We start from the raw sequence: 19,061 nt of genomic DNA, 5'->3' as shown, positions 1-19,061 counted from the left end.
TTGACTTTAATGGCAGGCGTACCTGAAAAACCTTCAGATTATATTTGCAGCCACCAAATACTTACTAGAAGTGCACAAATAGTCCCACAACATGGACAGTGACATACCAGAGGGGGCTCATTGGCACAAATTCCCACCAAAAATATGTATTTTAATCAGGGGCCAATTTTATGCGTCTTAAAGGGAAACTCTCAAAAATGTGCCCTGCTGGAGCCTAGAAAAATGTTATTTTAGGCCATGGGAGTACAGGCCCCAAAAATTAGGCATTCACCTGACAGAAAAGAACTTGTGATTATGTGGCTGGAGGTACATTAGGCGGTCACTGGCTAAAAATTTTACTGTAGGCCAGTACAGGCCCCCAAAATTAGGCATACACCTGACAGAAAAGAACTTATGATGATGTGGCTGGAGGTACATTAGGCGGTCACTGGAAATTTTTTTGACTGTAGGCCACTGAGTAGAGGCCCCAAAAATTAGGCATTTACCTGACAGACAAGGCCTTTTATGCCGCTGTGTATACATAAGACAAGGACCATTCTTTGTTCTGTGTGGTGGTGGATATGTGTGGGCTGGCATGAGGAAATTCAATTACACGTGATCGTCACAGGTGTTGAATTCCTCCTAGATCCATGCCTCATTCATTTTTAGAATTGAGTGAGGTAGTGCAGACTGTTGTGAGCTAGGCGAGTGCGCTTGGCAAATTGTTCCAGCTCTGGCCACAGGTCAAGCCTGCACACCCAGTAGTCCAGGGGTTCCTCGCTTCTCAGAGCGTCCACATCGGCTGTTAACCCGATGTAGTCAGACACCTGTCGGTCTAGGCATTCCCTGAGGCTGGATCCGGAGGGCGGCTGTCCATGGGTTGGCTGCAAGAATGATCTCATATCCGAAGTGACCAACACATCTTCAAACCGCCCTCTTTTTGCAGGCGCGGTAGGATTGGTAACCGCACCTGTTTTGCTGTGGGTGGAATTTCCTCGCAGCAAGGCCTGGAAATACTGCATTCTGCCAGCCCTCTGTGATGCTGGTAACATGTCCGCCATTTTGTGTTTGTGTAGGGGGTCTAAGTACTTTGCCAGCCAGTACTGGTCCTTGACCTTTATGCTTTTTATACGGGGTACCTCTTCAAACAGTGGAGCATGAAGGCCTCCAATTGGAAGCGGTGGAGCTCCCTGGCTCCTGCTCATCACCCAGGAGAATGTCGTCTTTGGTCTCCTCCCCCCAGCAACGGACAACACCAGGGATCCTCGTAAAGTCCCCCTCCAAGCCTGCTCTTCTTGTTCCTCCTCCCCCCAGCCACCATCCTCCTCTGAGTCTCTTCACATTCCTGCTAAATTGTCTCAGATGGAGTAGTCATCCCTGAGAATTCATTCAGCATTGCGACTTCCCCATCTTCCAGCTCCTTCTCCTCGATGACTTGATCAATGACACGACACAATGCAACGCAATGCTCCAAAAAGAAGGCATAAGGTACGATGTCACTGATGGCTCCCTGGCTGCGACTGACCAGTTTGGTGATCTCATCAAATGGCCGCAGAAGTCTGCATGCCAAGCTCCCCAGAACCTGTCCTGCTGCAGAGTTCGTACAGGTAGTCGTTAATGGCACATTGCTGCTGGAGCAGCCTATTAAGCATATACAAGTTGGAGTCAACGTGGCTATAACTAAGGAGTACAACATTCAACGACACTATGAAACAAAACACCATGACAAGTACAAGGACCTGGACATGACTCAAAAGAGCCAGAAAGTGGAGGAGATGAAAAGAAGTTTGGTTTCACAACAGAATATGTTCAAAAAAGCCACATCACAAAGTGAGGCTGCTGTAAAAGCTAGTTATATTGTAGCAGTAGAGATCGCAAAATCAGCCCGGCCCTTTAATGAGGGAGAGTTTGTGAAAAAGTGCATGTTGAAAGTTTGTGACATCGTGTGCCCAGAGAAAAAGCAAGCCTTTTCAAACGTGAGCCTGAGCAGAAACACAGTAGCTGATCGCACATGTGATCTTGCCACCAATCTGTATGACCAGCTTTTGGAAAAGATTTCGTTGCATTCTCCCTTGCTGTGGATGAGAGCAGCGACGCATCTGATACTGCTCAGCTGTCAGTCTTCATCCATGGAGTAGACTCAAATATGTGTGTTACGGAGGAGCTATTGGGATTCAAATCAATGCATGGCACAACCACAGGAAAGGAAATCTTTGAGGAGGTTTCCAAATGCGTAACTGAAATAAAGCCGTCGTGGGATAAACTCGTGGGATTAACGACGGTAAAACAAGTGGACTGGTGGGCAGGGTCCGGGAGAAGATGCAGGAAGAGAACTGTGCAGGTGAACTAACTGTTTATCACTGCATCATACATCAGGAATCACTGTGTGGCAAAGCCCTAAAGATGGAACATGTTATGACCACAGTAACACAAGTAGTTAACTTTATAAGAGCCAAAGGTCTGAATCACCGCCAGTTTAAGTCTTTTCTGGAGGAGTGTGGTTCGGCGTATTCAGACGTTCCGTATCACACAGAGGTGAGATGGTTAAGCCGAGGAAAAGTACTGAATAGATGTTTCGAGCTGCATGAGGAAATATGTCAGTTTCTGGAAAGCAAAGGGAAGGACACAGCAGAGCTTCGGGAGAAAAAGTTTCTGTGTGACATCTCGAGCCATCTCGATGCGCTGAACCTGCAGCTTCAGGGGCGCGGGCGCATCATCACAGACATTTACGCTGCAGTGAGGGCTTTTAAAACTAAACTGTGCCTGTGGGAGAATCAGATGCTGCAAGGAAACCTTGGCCATTTTCCCTGCTGCCAAACCATGAAAACGCAGTTCTTTACCAACTTGTTCCCATGCGCACAGTTTGCTGAAAAACTCAGTGTACTCGGCGCTGAGTTTAGCCGGCGATTTGCCGACTTTGATGTCCAGAAATGTAGGTTTGAACTGCTCAGTAATCCCTTCGCAGTTAATGTGGAAAACGCACCAACCAACCTCCAAATGGAGCTAATTGAACTCCAGTGTAATGACACGCTGAAGTCAAAGTATGATGCTGTGGGTGCCGCACAGTTTCCACAGTTCATCCCTGACACAATGCCTCAGCTCCGCACTTAAGCTGCTCAGATGCTCTCCATGTTCGGCAGCACTAATCTATGTGAGCAACTTTTCTCCTCGATGAAGATGACCAAAACATCTCACAGGAGACGTCTGACTGATGAACACCTTCGCTCGATACTGAGGATTTCCTCAGCTCAAAGCCTGAGCCCAGACATTGATGAACTATCATCCAAGAAGAGATGCCAGGTATCTGGCTTGGGCACATCAGATTAGATCAGTGTGCAGCAAACTGAGCAATAATTAACGTTTTCTTTATGCACTTTTTCTTGCTACTCCAAGACATGGGCTTGAATGGTTGATTGATTTTATTGTTATTTTATTTTAAAAATTATTATTATTTATTATTATTTAAATCTTATTTAATAAATGAATATGCTTGTTCCATATTCAATGTTAAAGCAAATCTTGTTTGGGTCCATGTTAAAAGGTTAATTTGTTCAATGCTAGCCCGCGACTTTGTTCAAGTTTTAAATTTTGGCCTACTGTGTATTTGAGTTTGACACCCCTGTCCTAGACCCTGGAGTATTTGGCAACAAATCGCTGCATGACTAAGTTCAGGACGTCAAATAAAGTTGGAAGGGAAATAGCTCACCTCCTCACAATCACGGAAAGGTGCTCAGATCTATAGTGTTTTACCCTTCATAAATACATCTAATACTAGAAGACTAGCACACTAAGCATATGGGACATAATGGACAAGTCCGAATCACAATGGTTTATTGTACACACAAAAAGGATAAAATAAAGATAAAAATATACAAAAATATATTGTTAAAATGTTAGTAAAAAGTGCCTGGAAATATAAATTGTTGCACAATGTTGCGGTAAGTATTCAACGGCTAGCTCAGTATAATTCGCACCATGAGATATGATACACCATCAATACCATATAACCAGCACCTGGCTTTTGTTAAAACTTGACATCCTCAAATAAATCCACAGTTATTGATTGCAGAATGGATATAACATCATTGAGTGTGTCCTTTAGTAGCAGTAATGCAGCAAAGTTATCTTACAACTGCGGTGAGGTCAATGGTATAACCAGAATGGCAGTTAGTTGGTGTTGCTTTAAATGTAATTATGTCCTTTTATGAAATATTATTCACTGGTCGTCTGAGTTCAGGACGTGTTTAAAGCACGGGACATGTGTCCTTTTGCCCTGTTTCAGCGCGCTCAGCAGATTGGCACCATTGTCGCACACCACTTCACTAACTGTCAAACTGTCTGTGACCGCAGAGCTGTAAGCAGTACAGGACCGGTTTGGCTTCCAGGCACAACAGCCGCAGCACAGCATGGCAACGTCTCACCTGGGACGTCAAAAAGGTTCTGGGGAGCTTGGGGGGCACAGCGGAAGAGGCGGTAGCAGTGGAAAAGTAGGAGTCAGCCGAGGTGGAGACGGAGGATGGAGTAGGAGGATGAGAAGAAGAGGCAGGCCTGCATGCAATCTGTGGCGGTAACACCAAATTCACACGGGAGCCACGGGTTACATGCTTGACCGCCGTCAGAAGGTTCACCCAGTGGAAAGTAAAAGTTACGTACCTTCCCTGCCCGTGTTTGCTAGACCACGTGACTGTGGTCAGATGTATTTTGGCACCGACACTGTGTGCCAGAGATACATTCACTTGATGCTGAACATGGCCCTATAGCTCTGGGATGCCATTCTCTGAGAAATATTTCCTTCCGGGGACCTTCCATTGCAGTGTGCCAATGACCACAATTCTTCTAAAGGCCTCTGAGTCCACCAGTTTATATGGCAGTAGTTGGCGGGTTAGCAGTTCCGACAAGCTAGCAGTCAGCCGTTGGGCAAGAGGGTTATCCGACATCATTAACTTTTTACTCTCGAACATTTGGGCCACGGAAGCCTGCCTTCTGCTAGATGAACACGACAACGGCACGGTGGAAGGTGGAGTAGAGGACAAATAGGAGGAGAGAGGAGAAAGAGAAGAGGCAGGACGTAGAGCGCCGGGAGTGTGTCTTTGTGGGTTCTGATGGAGTTGCTCCCACTGGGCTCGGTGATGGGAGGCCAGATGCCTTCTTAAGGTGATCATCCCTAGTTGAGTATTTGGCTTACAACAACTTATGTGTTGACAGCACAGGCTGCAGATATCAACACTATGGTCAGCAGCTGGCACGTTAAAAAAAGCCCTCACTGCAGAGCCATGTGCCGGCATCCTTGGAGCGCCAGAAGAGACCATGCATGGTGGATGACTCGCTCCAGATACATTTGCAGTCTGCTTTTTGCCTATTGTGCCCTACGAGCTCTACCTGATTCTCCTCCTTCTCCTCCCTATATGCTGCTCCGTCTCTCCATCTGAACTCCCCTCCTCTTCCTCTCTTGTGTGCACCCACTTGACGTCCATCGACACATCATCATTGTCACCTTCACCACCACTGATATTTGAGATCTCAGAGTAGGCAGCCACAGCGGGGACCTCTCTCCTTGGGCAGATCTGGGTACCGTCGTCAGACAGCTGGGTGGCAGCCGTTGCTACCTCCTCTTCCTCATCCGATGTCAAGAATGGCTGCGCATCGGGAAGGTCTGGGAATGGATGGGAAAATAATTCCTCTGACTCAAATGGAGGGGCTATGGTGGTGGTGGTGTATTTGGGGGTGCACACAGCAGATAGTGAGGAGGGTGCAGATACAGAGGATGAGAGGGTTGTAGAAGCGGAAGGGTGAGTGAGCCAGTCAACCAACTTTGGTGCACACTTTGAAGAAACCGCACGCGCCTTCTCCAACTTCCCACTTAGGCTCCGGCCTGGTGCACCTGCCCGAACCCTACCACCCCTGTGGAACGGCCAGCCTCTTCCTCTACCTGTCATTTTCAAAATGACTCTGTGCCTAATATTTGGTGGAAACACGTATATCAAACCCCTTAATCAGTATTTGATAGAAGCAGGTATATCGCAGCCCTCAATCAGTATTTTGTGAAAGCAGGTATATCAAACCCATTAATCAGCATTTTGTGGAAGCAGGTATATCGCAGGCCTCAATCAATATTTGTTGGAAACAGGTATATCGAACCCCTTAATCAGTATTTTGCGAAAGCTGGTATATCGCAGCCCTCAGTCAGTATTTTGTGGAAGCAGGTATATCAAATCCCTTATTCAGTATTTTGTGGAAGCAGGTATATCGCAGCCCTCAATCAGTATTTTGTGGAAGCAGGTATTTCAAACCCCTTAATCAGTATTTTGTGAAAGCAGGTATATCGCAGTCCTCAATCAGTATTTTGTGGAAGCAGGTATATCAAACCTCTTAATCAGTATTTTGTGAAAGCAGGTATATCGCAACCCTCAATCAGTATTTTGTGGAAGCAGGTATATCAAACCCCTTAATCAGTATTTTATGGAAGCAGGTATATCGAACCCCTGAATCAGTATTGTGTGGAAGCAGGTATCTCGCAGGCCTCAATCAATATTTTGTGGAAACAGGTAAATCGATCTCCTTAATCAGTATGTTTTGGAAGCAGGTATATCGCAGCCCTCAGTCAGTATTTTGCGGAAGCAGGTAAATCAAACCCCTTAATCAGTATTTTGTGGAAGCAGGTATATTGCAGGCCTCAATCAATATTTGGTGGAAACGGGTATATCGAACCTCTTAATCAGTATTTTATGGAAGCAGGTATATCGCAGGCCTCAATCAGTATTTTGTGGAAGCAGGTATATCAAACCCCTTAATCAGTATTTTGTGGAAGCAGGTATATCGCAGGCCTCAATCAATATTTGGTGGAAACAGGTATATCGAACGCGCAAAGTTCGCCGCGAATCGACCGTCGGGCGAACCGCAAGGCCACCTCTACTCGTGACTTCTTTGTGTCACCCTAAAAATCTGCACAAATATGTCATATTTTGACAGGTTTAACATGTTAATGCTACAAAAACAAACTACAGTAATGTAATAAATTAAGTTAAAGTGACCATTCTGGTGCTTCAAAGCACCACTGTCTACATCTGTACATAGCATATACATACACAACTGTCCAAACAGAAAATATATATAAGTATACTTATAACTACATTATCTAAAAAAATATAAAAGTGCTACTGTAAGTACTACACGGCAACATGTGTCACACAACTAAAAACGTTGTGCGACTTGCCTGAAATTTGCTGTTTGGAGACTATTTTTGAGCTGTGATTTGTCTGTTGCAGCCGCACACAACTTGCATTGTGGTTTATGATGGCAAAGTCGCATGTAAACTGTTGGATTTTTAGGGACTGTTGCAGTCAGTCCATCCGTTTTCTACAGTGTCACTGTATATTATGTCATCGTATAATACTGTTTAGGGGGCCATGACAATTTAACCTTTTAGTGCTCCTCTTAGGTGGGCTCCTGAGTTCAGGTCCCAAAGCAGCCACTTCCCCTGCTTTCCGTATAGCTTCGCCCCTGGTTGCAATGTGACATTGCTAACTTTATGCCACATGAAATATGTCACCATGTAGCCCAGCCTTAATGTGTAACTGTCATTTTGGTTTATTTTTAATATTGTGTAGGGTGTAGGAAAGCGCAAGGGGCCATCATTGAAGGAAGATATGTGTCACCGAGGTTTCTGGCCTAGGTGAGGTAAGAGCCGGCAATTTTAAGTGTCAGTGGCAGCTAGTGCTGACTGACACTATTGGTTATTTGGTGTGGCTGTAAAGCCGATCCGGACTGGCTCTTACTGGGAGCAGCCAAAGTGCAGGGTGCGTGGCTGTTCCCCACATTCCAGTCTGGGTTTTGGTTAGAGATATAAAACCCAGCCAGCAGTCTCAGCTGGTGTGGATTATCCTCCATCTGACAGAGCTTTGCCAGTCTCTGTGTTGGAGCCTGAGAGTTTGGGCCTAGATAAAGGCCTGCTATCTTGTTTTGGATGAAAGCACGTGGACTTCTGTTTTGCCCAAGGACTTATGTATTGCTGCCTGGTGTGAACAAACACCAGACTCAAGGTGACAGTTTTTTCCTTGAAACTGACTTTTTGTTGTCACTTTACTTATGTGTGAATAAAACACTGAACTGTTTAAGGTACTCAGTAGAACTGAAGACAGACTATCTTTAGCAACACTCAGAGCTGTGCTAAGAAGACACTTTACAGCCTGTTTTATGAAGCTCTAAATCTCACAGAGATCTGTTAGTCTCTGGATTCTGAAGTGTAACGAGAAGGAGCACATGGACTTGCTTCCTCCCTCCTCACTCACTAGACTATCCACTCTCCTCTAGACAGGAAGTCGGACCAGGCCACTCCTGCCAAGAGGGGAACAACCGGGTGTATAACCCTGTCCATGCCAAATATACAAGTCATGCTGGGTGTGTACTACATTACATGATAAACCATTTACAGATACCCCCTGTACTGGGGTACAGCAATAACATGGTGCGCCTAGTGTCTAGCTCCCGTTGGTTGCAATTTCACAAACATAGACTTTTTCTCTATTGGCGCAAGTGCCAAAAGGCTCTAAACATCCTCAGCAGCTACAAACACGGAAGGGATAGAAATATCTCCTGTAATGCCAAATCCCAAGAGAACATCTTTGTTCATGATATAGTCCCACCTTGCCAACCAACCCAAGTGCTGAAGTAACTTGACAATTGTTTGAAGATGGTGTCTATTAGCCAGTTGTCCAGGTATGGAATCATAGAAATGCCCTGTGTTCTTAAAAAGGCTCTGTATTTTGGATAAACTTTTGATATGTCATAGTGACAAATCATAAGTTTTGGTTAGTGGGTCTGACTGTTGAGACCCCCCACCGATTGCTAGAAGAAGGAAAGAGAAGCTCTCACATCTCTTCTGTTCAGGAGATGCCTTTTATCTGCACAGCCATTATACTTTACCAGTTCTTAAGGAAGTTGGAGATGACTGCCTACAGTCAGTAAAGCAGAGCCATATCTAAGTAACCTTATGATGTGTGTGTGCTTACTGATAACACTCCTCTTACGTAGTTCAGTTCTCCATATGGGTGAGTCCTGGTTAGCAGAGTGGTGCAGCGGAAGCGTGCTGCGCCCATAACCCAGAGGTTGATGGATTGAAACCGTACTCTGCTAGGAACATTTTTTGTCCTCCAAACTGACATAATGCCCATCCTTGACAACATTAATAGAGAGTTGGTTGATAGCAATCAAATATACAAACTTTCAGATACACAGAACATATACAGATACCGTGCGTCCATTAAGAATTCAGATTGCCTATAAAGGGCGGTCTTCATTAGCTAAATATCAGGCAGCTGCGGCCTAGTTGGCCACATGGTTCTTGACCACAGCTGTCCGTGACCCGACTGGATCACAACTGCACGTGTGGTCTTACCCTAGCAGTGTGTATCAGTGGGAATGGGTGCATACACTAGTTTTATATGCTTTTACCTGTAATTTCAAACGATGGATGTATACATATGCAAATATGGAATGTTTATTCCTAAATACCGCCCAATACAAGCCCAATAATACGGCTATTCAGTGCCTGAAATAGTACATATATACATAATTCAAATAATGCCAAAAATATGGGGGGTCATTTATGATCAGTAGTACGCCCATATTTGGTGTATTTCTGGCGCAGATTGCAGTGCAAAAGTTATTTGCGTCGCAATCTGCAACTTTTCCCCGCTCACGCCGGGTCTAAAAAAGTGGGGGTGTTGTGGTCATTTTCTATGCCTGCTTTAGCCGTAGACATGGTCTAAATGGAAGACAGCAAGGAAGCAGTCTTACATTTAGAATCAGCGGTGGATACGGCAAAGATATGTAGAGGCCGGTGCCCCTACATACCTACAGCGGATCCACTGCCAGCACAGGGGCTTAATTAAGACAGGTGTCTAAAACGCTGCTCTTAATAAATGTGCCCCATAGTGCCTACTACACAGTACTACTATATAGTACCCACGTTATATCATCCCGTGGCCTCCATTAAATAATGCCATTCAGCGCTCAAATAATGTTATCATACTATGGCAAAATAATACTGGATTACACAGCCCACATACTACTGATGTAACTGTGTATATTAGTGCTGTATAGTGCCATGCATAGTGCCAACATAAAATTGCTATACAGTGCCAAAATTATATGCATAAGCCAAAGAATAAATTCAAATGCTGTGCAATACTAATAATAAAAGAATAATACTTCTATATAATATGTGGTTTTAGGGTTAAAGAGGTTTTCTGGAACTTTAAAATTGATGGCCTATCCTAGGCTGATTTGGGGGGGTCCGACACCCCACACCCCCACTATTCAGCTGCTCCGCTGTAACTGCAGTAGCTCCAGCAGCAGAAGTCGGCGCAGTAACGTGATGGCACCGTCCATTTCTACAGTGGACAGAGCTAGTTACTGCAGCGCTGCTCCCAATAAAGCAGTAACCATTGTCCACTGATCACTTATTGATGACCTATCCTGAGGACAGGCCACCACTATTAAAACCCCGTTTTCGTCAAGAAGGCGCTGGAGTACTGCTGGATTTTGGTTACTGTAGGCTGTTTGCCTAATTTGTTCATATTTTGTTTGTTCAAAACACATAACCGCCTTCTTTTTATTCTAGGAAGGTAAGGGAATTAGTAGTATTTGGATAATGACAACTTCTCAGGTGATCTAGGGTGATGAAAGGGCCTTTTGGGCACATCCCTGGTGATTTAGGATAGTGAAGGGGTTAGTGAAGAATCACCACAAATTGCCAAAGATAATAAAACATAATCTTCATTGTGTCCTCTCTAAGGCCTCTTTCACATGGGCGTCCCGGAATTGTTCCGGATGCGTCACGTGTGCATTGCGGGAAAATCGCACGAGTAGGCACGCAATTGCAGTCAGTTTTGACTGCGATTGAGTACTGATGTTCAGATTTTTACGTGCGAGTGCAATGTGTTTTGTACGCTGGTGACAAAAAACTAAATGTGGTACCCAGACCCGAGAACGGACTTCTTCACTGAAGTTCGGGTTTGGGTTCGGTGTTCTGTTCATTTTATTATTTTCCCTTACAACATGGTTATAATGGAAAATAGTATGCTTACTAAAATGTGAATTGAGGGGTTACATTTTTTTTTTAAATTAACTCACCTCATCCAATCGATCGCGCAGCCGACATTGTCTTCTTGCTTCTTCTTTGAGGACCTGCCAAAAGACCTTTAATGACATCATCAAAAGGTCCTTTTGCAGGTCCTGAAAGAAGAAGAAAGAAGACAATGCCGGCTGCGCAACTGATTTAGTGAGGTGAGTTAATCTTTTTAATTTTTTAACCCCTCAATCCACATTTTAGTAAGCATTCTCTCTAGTAAGAATGCTATTTTCCATTATGACCATGTTATAAGGGAAAATAATACAGTGAATAAACTTTAATGGGGTTCGGGGTTGCTTTCATCCCTATCATCTAGCAACCATGCGTGAAAATCGCACCGCATCCGCACTTGCTTGCGGATGCTTGCGATTTTCACGCAGCCCTATTCATTTCTATGGGGACTGTGTTGCATGAAAATCGCACAATATAGAGCATGCTGCGATTTTCAGGCAATGCACAAGTAATGCGTGAAAATGACAGCTCACCTGCACAGCCCCATTGAAGTGAAAGGGTCCAGATTCAGTGCGGGTGCAATGCGTTCACCTCACGCATTGCATCCGCATAGAATTCTCGCCCGTGTTAAAGGGGCCTAAGGGCTGAACATTGTGAACCTGTGTACCGTGTAAGGCCTTATTTGCACAGTCAGTGTTTGGTCAGTGATTTCCATCAGTGATTTTGAGCCAAAACCAAGTGCGGCTCTAAACACAGAACAGGTGCAGATCTTTCCCTTCTACCTTATGTCTGTGCAGGATCCACGCCTGGTTTTGTCTCACAATCACTGATGGAAATCACCGACCAAACACTGACTGTGTGAATAAAGCCTAAGGCTGAGTACACACTTTAGTTATTTGGTCAGTTACTTACATCAGTTATTGTGAGCCAAAACCAGGTTCAGGTCAAAAACACAGAACAGGTGCAGATCTTTCCATTATACCTGATCTCTGTGTAGGCTTCGCTACTGGTTTTGGCTCACCATAACTGATAGAAATGACTGACCAAATAACTGAAATGTGAACTCAGCCTAAGGCCTCATGCACACGGCCGTTGTTTTGGTCCGCATCTGAGCCGCCACTCACTTCAGCAGGAGGAGGGGGGAGGGAGGGAGGGAGAGCGGGAGGCGTCACAGCGATGTTACAGCAGGAGGAGGGGGGAGAGCGGGAGGCGTCACAGCGATGTTACAGCAGGAGGAGGGGGGAGAGCGGGAGGCGTCACAGCGATGTTACAGCAGGAGGAGGGGGGAGAGCGGGAGGCGTCACAGCGATGTTACAGCAGGAGGAGGGGGGAGAGCGGGAGGTGTCACAGCGATGTTACAGCAGGAGGAGGGGGAGAGCGGGAGGCGTCACAGCGATGTTACAGCAGGAGGAGGGGGGAGAGCGGGAGGCGTCACAGCGATGTTACAGCAGGAGAAGGGGGAGAGCGGGAGGCGTCACAGCGATGTTACAGCAGGAGGAGGGGGGAGAGCGGGAGGCGTCACAGCGATGTTACAGCAGGAGGAGGGGGGAGAGCGGGAGGCATCACAGCGATGTTACAGCAGGAGGAGGGGGGAGGGAGGGAGAGCGGGAGGCGTCACAGCGATGTTACAGCAGGAGGAGGAGGGAGAGCGGGAGGCGTCACAGCAATGTTACAGCAGGAGGAGGGGGGAGAGCGGGAGGCGTCACAGAAGATTATGAGGCGGCGCTGGGCACAAACGGCGGCGGGTGCGGCCGGCAGCTTGGATCCATTTACATCCCCTTGGGCACCTTATTTTTTTGATTGACAGGTTAGTAATAGCGTTTTTTTTAGCTAAATGAGCCTACAGATTACATTTATAAGACCACATTAGGAATCGTGAAGGCACCCTGAACATAAGCATATTTTTATCTTAAAGGGGTGAAACCTGGTGACAGAATCCCTTTAAAGACCCTGTGAGGGAAGCTTATTAGATTCTTAGATTGGATAGCTAGCAGCGAAAGAGCTGAATCATCGGACCGATTTGTATATTTATTAATCTCATCTTTTATGTTCTCACTTCTCAGTATAGTTTTTCTATCTAGGCACTCTCGTAATTCAGACTAATTATGCCACACATGCTGGCAGGATGCTTTGTGTTGTAAGAATATGCTATGAGTAATGCCTGTCGGCTCAAAATGCGTAGGCATCTTTTTAGGACGTAATACCCGGCAAAATAGAAGTGTTACAGGGTATTGTACAAATCACCCAATGAGAAAGCTGACAGCGAAATGCGCGTCGGGGCGTGGTGGTGGTCTGACCTGAGGCTGGACACAATTATTTGGTTGGTACCAGGGGTCAAGTCTTGGGAAAAAAAGTGTGGGGTGCTGACAGGCTTGGCCTGGCAGAAGAAGTGTGGGAGACTGTGCGCACAATTAACCCCTCAGGTGCCGCAGATGGCAGCGCCCTGTCAGAGGTGTTTCTCCATCGCCATGGGAACACCTCGGGTTTAGGATATACCATCAGATCAGAGTTTTCTCCAATCCGATGGTATATTTGAACTTCAAGCGTTACCTACCGAGGACCAGGAGAAAAAACCCACAAAAATGTATTAAAATAACAGTTTCCAATATATCAAATAAAAAACTATAAAAATTTTTTTTTAATTTGTATCACATTATTCTTGTTTTCACCTCGATTCCCCCCTAAAAAACAAGAATAAAAAGATGAAAAATTCACCCAAAATAGTACCATTACCACCCTATAAAAGTTTGGTATTGGCGTAATTGTGCTGACTCACGGAATAAGATTAACAGTTATGGGGTCATTTATCGAACTGGTGTAAAGTAGAACTGGCTTAGTTGCCCATAAAAACCAATCAGATTCTACTTTACACCAGTTTAATAAATGACCCTATTAATTTTTACCACAAAATCCCCAAAAATAATGATATTTTTGTGCTTTATTTCCTATTTTGCTCCAAAAACAACTTTTTTTTTTTTTTACGTTTTCTCAATGCAGTTAACTGCATAGCTATGTTAAAAATACAATTAATTTCACCAAAACAAACCCTCGTATAGCTGCGCTGAAAGAAAAATGAAAAAGTTATGGCTATCAGGTGGTGGGGAGATAGAAAAGACTTTGTCTTTGCCGATCTTGGCTTGTCGCTGAAGGGGTTAATGTCGAGATTACTGATAAGTAAGATTTACTGCCAAATAATAAAAATGAGAACATTACTAGTTCGTGTAAAAACAGATGAGAAGAAAAGCGTAAAATAACCAGATACACCCATAGAGAACAAAACAAATGTTTTCTGTGTTTTGATAAATTTTTGTCATTTAAAAAAAAAATTATATTCTAAAATGAAGCAAAAAAACAAACAAAGTAGAAATCAAATTTTAAATGTCAAAATAATTTAATCACTTAGGGGGACCTACGATCACCTTGATTGCAGCATATCACTCTACAGTAAAACAGCAAGGCTTCAGCTGTCTCTGTGGCGCAATCGGTTAGCGCGTTCGGCTGTTAACCGAAAGGTTGGTGGTTCAAGCCCACCCAGGGACGTCAAAGTTTTTTTTCATTGTTGTTTGTTTAGTGTCTAGATTTAACAAATTTTCGTTTTTGGACATAAATTTGCTAGAGTTTTATATGACGAATGGAAGTCTGCAACCAAAGTGTCATTTAAGGTAAGTACAGTACATATCAGACATGGCCTAACAGGATTACAGTGCGCCACCTGCTGTCAAAGATTGCACATTGCAGAGCAGGGAGGGCAGTACAAAAACAGCATTAGGCTAGGTTCACCTCAATCAGAAGAACAGAAAGCAAACAAAAAAGAAAAACGGATCCTTTATTTTAGCATCCGTTATGCTCATTTTGCTTCCGTTTTAGCCATTATCTGTCTGAGATACGTTATTTTAGATGAAAGAAAAGTACTTTTTCTTGTATTTAAAATAATGGATCTCAGAAGGAAATGGCTAAAACGGAAGCCACATGAGCACAACTGAGCCTAAAATAAAGGATATGTTGTTTTTTCTGTTCTGACAGAATAGAAGAATGGAAAATGAACCTAGCCTAGGGCGTCATGCACACGGACTTATTTTTTTGTCCGCATCCAACTTTAATGGAGGTGGCACATGATGCGGACAGCACACCGTATGTCCATTAGGTTGCACCTGCAGAAAAAATAGAACATGTCCTATTCTTGTCCGTTTTACGGGCAAGGATAGGACAGTTCTTTAGAGGGCATGACGTTCCATTCCGCAAAATGCGGAACGCACACGGCCGGCATCTGTGTTTTGCAGATCCGCAATTTGCAGACTGCAAAACAGGCTGAGGTTGTGTCCATGAGCCCTTAGTCTAGGCATTGGAGATTGTGGTGGTGGTGGTGGTGGGGGGGGGGGGGGGGGGGGGTTCCTGTGGTTGGACTCCCACAAGCAAAATTGTTATAGCTAATTTACCAGATACATGAGCATATAATGCCGCTACTCCATGCGGGTTGTTATCGTGGGGAGTTTATTCTTATCCCTTTGATCCAAATTTTTATTTCATAGATACAAATATTTGTAAAAAATGTATATCCAACAAACTGTTTTAGCCCACTTCAAAGGAAAAAGATAGTGCTCCTCCACCCATAATTAACTTTATTTTTATTTTTTTCTCTATAATCAACAGTACAACAAAAACAGATTAAAAAAAACTGAAGACGGTGCAGCAGCACTCCAAACTGCATGCGACACTGAATATGTGGATTTTCTTTAGATTGCATCACTGTCTTATTTACTAATGCCGTCATAATCCGACACAGATTTAATAGGCATATTAACCCCTTAGTGGCCACCCATATGCCTTTTTACAGCAGTCAATAAGGGGCCTTAGGCTGGGCCACAGTGTTTTTTTTTTACAGCAGCCGTGCAGCGGAGAGCAGGGGCTCAGCTATCACATGAGAGCCACACTCCCGCTCTAACAGCACGATCCGGGCTGTTTAACCCCTTACATGCCACGTGCAAAGGTGCCTGCCGCATGTAAGCAGTGACAGAGGGAGCGGACTCCCTCTGTCTCCCATCGCCCCCCCCCCTCCCCCGCAAAAGCAATTGCGGGGTGCCAATGTGTGTATGGCCAGGCTGGGACCTGGTTTAGGCCCCAAGCCTGCCTTGAGAGTTCACCAGCAGGCTGCGCCTCTCTGGTGCAGCCTGCTGGTCAATGTCAGTATAGCACTGACATTAAAATGCAATAAACTATAGGGATAAAGCATTGTATTTTGGAAGCAATAAAAAAGATTGCCTGTTATAGTCCACTTGTGGGACTATTAAGTGATAAAAAAAAAAAAATAAAATTAAATAAATTCCAATAAAAAAGAAAAAGTTTTTTTACGTTGAAAATACGCTTTTCAATGAAAAAAATTGCAAAAATAAAATCTCCCCCAAATGTTTGGTATTGTTGCGTCCATAATGACCCGAACTACATGAATATCATGTAAATTATCCCCTATGGTGAACGCCAGAATTGCTAACTTATTTTAAGGCTACTTTCACACTAGCCTTAGATTTGTCCGGCAGGCTGTTCCGGCAGAGGAACAGCCTGATGGATCCGTACTAACTCTAGTAAACGCGTGGTGCTGAAAGTCCGGCCCGGTCCCATTCACTGTAACGGGCCGGCCACAGAACGGGAAACATGCCAAGAGGCGGCCGGACACAAACCGCAGAAAGAAGCCTACTCTTTTCTCTCTTTGTAAACTTTTATCTTTATTCTCAATAAAATTTTCTAAAACTTTACTCTCAGTCAGACAAGAGATTTTTGTTTCTTTATCAAGGACAATGACCCATGTATAAATGGGTTACAATTTACACAGGGTATATAAGAGATGAGGGATGTGGCTGGAGAGGAGCTGCAGGAGCCAGCAGACACTTTTGCAGGAGCCAGCAGGCCCAGTTTGAAGGGGTATGTATTAAAAAATAGCAATTGGTGGGGATGTAGTCAGAGGTGTAGTTGGAGAGGAGGGGATGGAGGGTCTTACGTTTGCTGCAAGCTTAGTGGTTCACAACAAACCGATTTGCCTTGACTAAGTTATATAGATGCAGTGCTGGGGCATCTTCCTGAAACCCATTGGGCACCAAGATACCTTGTCTCACGCCTGTTGCCATACGTAGAGGACAACTTCTGTAGATTCTGTCGAGATTCTAATAAAGGTTCTTTTACATGGGAAGATGCTTGTCCAAATGAGCGCCCATGGACGATATAACAAGTCCATCAGCACTCATTAATAATGGTACCAACCAGATGAACATAACACATGACCTGTTCACAAGAGGAGATATGGTACCAACAAATGATAATTCTCTCTGTTGCATAGAAGTTGTGACCTGATGACAAAATAGCATTTGCTTGTTTGTTGGATGATCAAAAGGTCTTTTACACAGAAGATGAGATAAAAACTTTCCTACCAGCATTTTTTACCTCGATAAAGGCCCTTGACACCTTTTCTATAAGATAGCTAATTTATTCAGTGGAACAGTGATGCTATCATTCCTCATTTGTACTTTCACAAATAGAACAAGGAAATTCAGCAGCTCTCACCTGCCCCTCCTTCAGCTGTGAGCACGGAAGGCCCGTGTCAGGTAACGGGCAGCAAATACGAAAAAAGGTTGGAAGAAATCCAGCTCCACTTGGATAAAGGGATGTGAATTTATTTTGCTTGCGGTAAAAACTTATCCATGAATTACAACAATAGCAGTCTTGTCTACGCGTTTCGGGCTACCAGAGACAATTCCAGCCCTTCCTCATAAAGCCCGAAATGCGTAGACAAGACTGCTATTGTTGTAATTCATGGATGAGTTTTTACCGCAAGCAAAATAAATTCACATTCCTTTATCCAAGTGGAGCTGGATTTCTTTCAACCTCTTTTCGCTTTCACAAATAGAACATCAGCTTCCTCTCCTGACGTATCAACGAAACAAATGTATGACAGCAAAACCCTAAGTCACTAAATATAAGCAATGTAAGGATGGGAAGTGATACCTACTGGTATGGTGGCGGTCTTCCTCCGTCGTTCGGCTTTTCCCCCCACTTCTGCATTCTAGAGGTCCAGACTTGCTGGTCTTCCCTTTCCTTTTCTTGGCCAGCCCAGTTACCAGAGTAAGTTCCTCCACTGTGAAGGCTGTGGCCTGCTTTCTGATGAAACTGTCTCTTGTGCAGACTCCTTGCAGTTCTTAAAGGGCCTGTATAAGTGCGCCCTAATCTTCCTCAACCAATGGCTGATTTTTCAATGGCTGGTTATTCTGAGCAATAGGTTCTAGTCCTTACTGATGTCCTCACTGATGCCTCTTGAACCTTATAAGCCAGCAGTCACTTGAACAGAGTCTGCTTAGAAAGGTAGTGGCCTGGTGGTTCCCCTGCAGCAAAGTCCAGATCCCTGCACCGAAGGTTAAAGGGTGAATACCAGGGGGACACTGTGGATGGCACTGTTATGGGGGCATCTGGGGATGGCACTGTTATGGGGGCATCTGTGGATGGCACTGTTATGGGGGCATCTGTGGATGGCACTGTTATGGGGGCATCTGTGGATGGCACTGTTATGGGGGCATCTGTGGATGGCACTGTTACGGTGGCATCTGGGGATGGCACTGTTATGGGGGCATCTGGGGATGGCACTGTTATGGGGGCATCTGTGGATGGCACTGTTATGGGGGCATCTGTGGATGGCACTGTTATGGGGGCATCTGTGGATGTCACTGTTATGGGGGCATCTGTGGATGGCACTGTTATGGGGCATCTGGGGATGGCACTGTTACGGCGGCATCTGGGGATGGCACTATTATGGGGGCATCTGGGGACGTGGGGATGGCACTATTATGGGGGCATCTGGGGATGGCACCATTATGGGGGCATCTGGGGATGGAATGACATTGCTATGGGGGGGATCTGTGGATGACACAAGGCATCCCTGTGGGTTGGCATCTTGTTTTGTAATGGCACTGATACATCGCTGCCGCGCAGCGAGGCCAGCATGTGTATCAACGGGAGG

The 19,061-nt window shown here is 44.8% G+C and overlaps 1 non-coding gene and 1 pseudogene across 1 annotated transcript; both read left to right on the top strand.

The window, feature by feature from the left end:
• The first annotated feature begins 1,434 nt into the window (after positions 1 to 1,434).
• Positions 1,435 to 17,721, top strand: LOC122925574 (annotated as a pseudogene).
• TRNAN-GUU lies at positions 14,529 to 14,602 on the top strand. Its single transcript has one exon. It is a non-coding gene; the product is annotated as a tRNA-Asn (tRNA).
• Positions 17,722 to 19,061: the final 1,340 nt, after the last annotated feature.

This window comes from Bufo gargarizans, chromosome 2, assembly GCF_014858855.1.
Source record: "Bufo gargarizans isolate SCDJY-AF-19 chromosome 2, ASM1485885v1, whole genome shotgun sequence".
NCBI classification, from domain to species: Eukaryota; Metazoa; Chordata; class Amphibia; order Anura; family Bufonidae; genus Bufo; species Bufo gargarizans.
The sequence above is the reverse complement of the archived record's forward strand: the minus strand, read 5'-3'. Positions and strand labels throughout refer to the sequence as shown.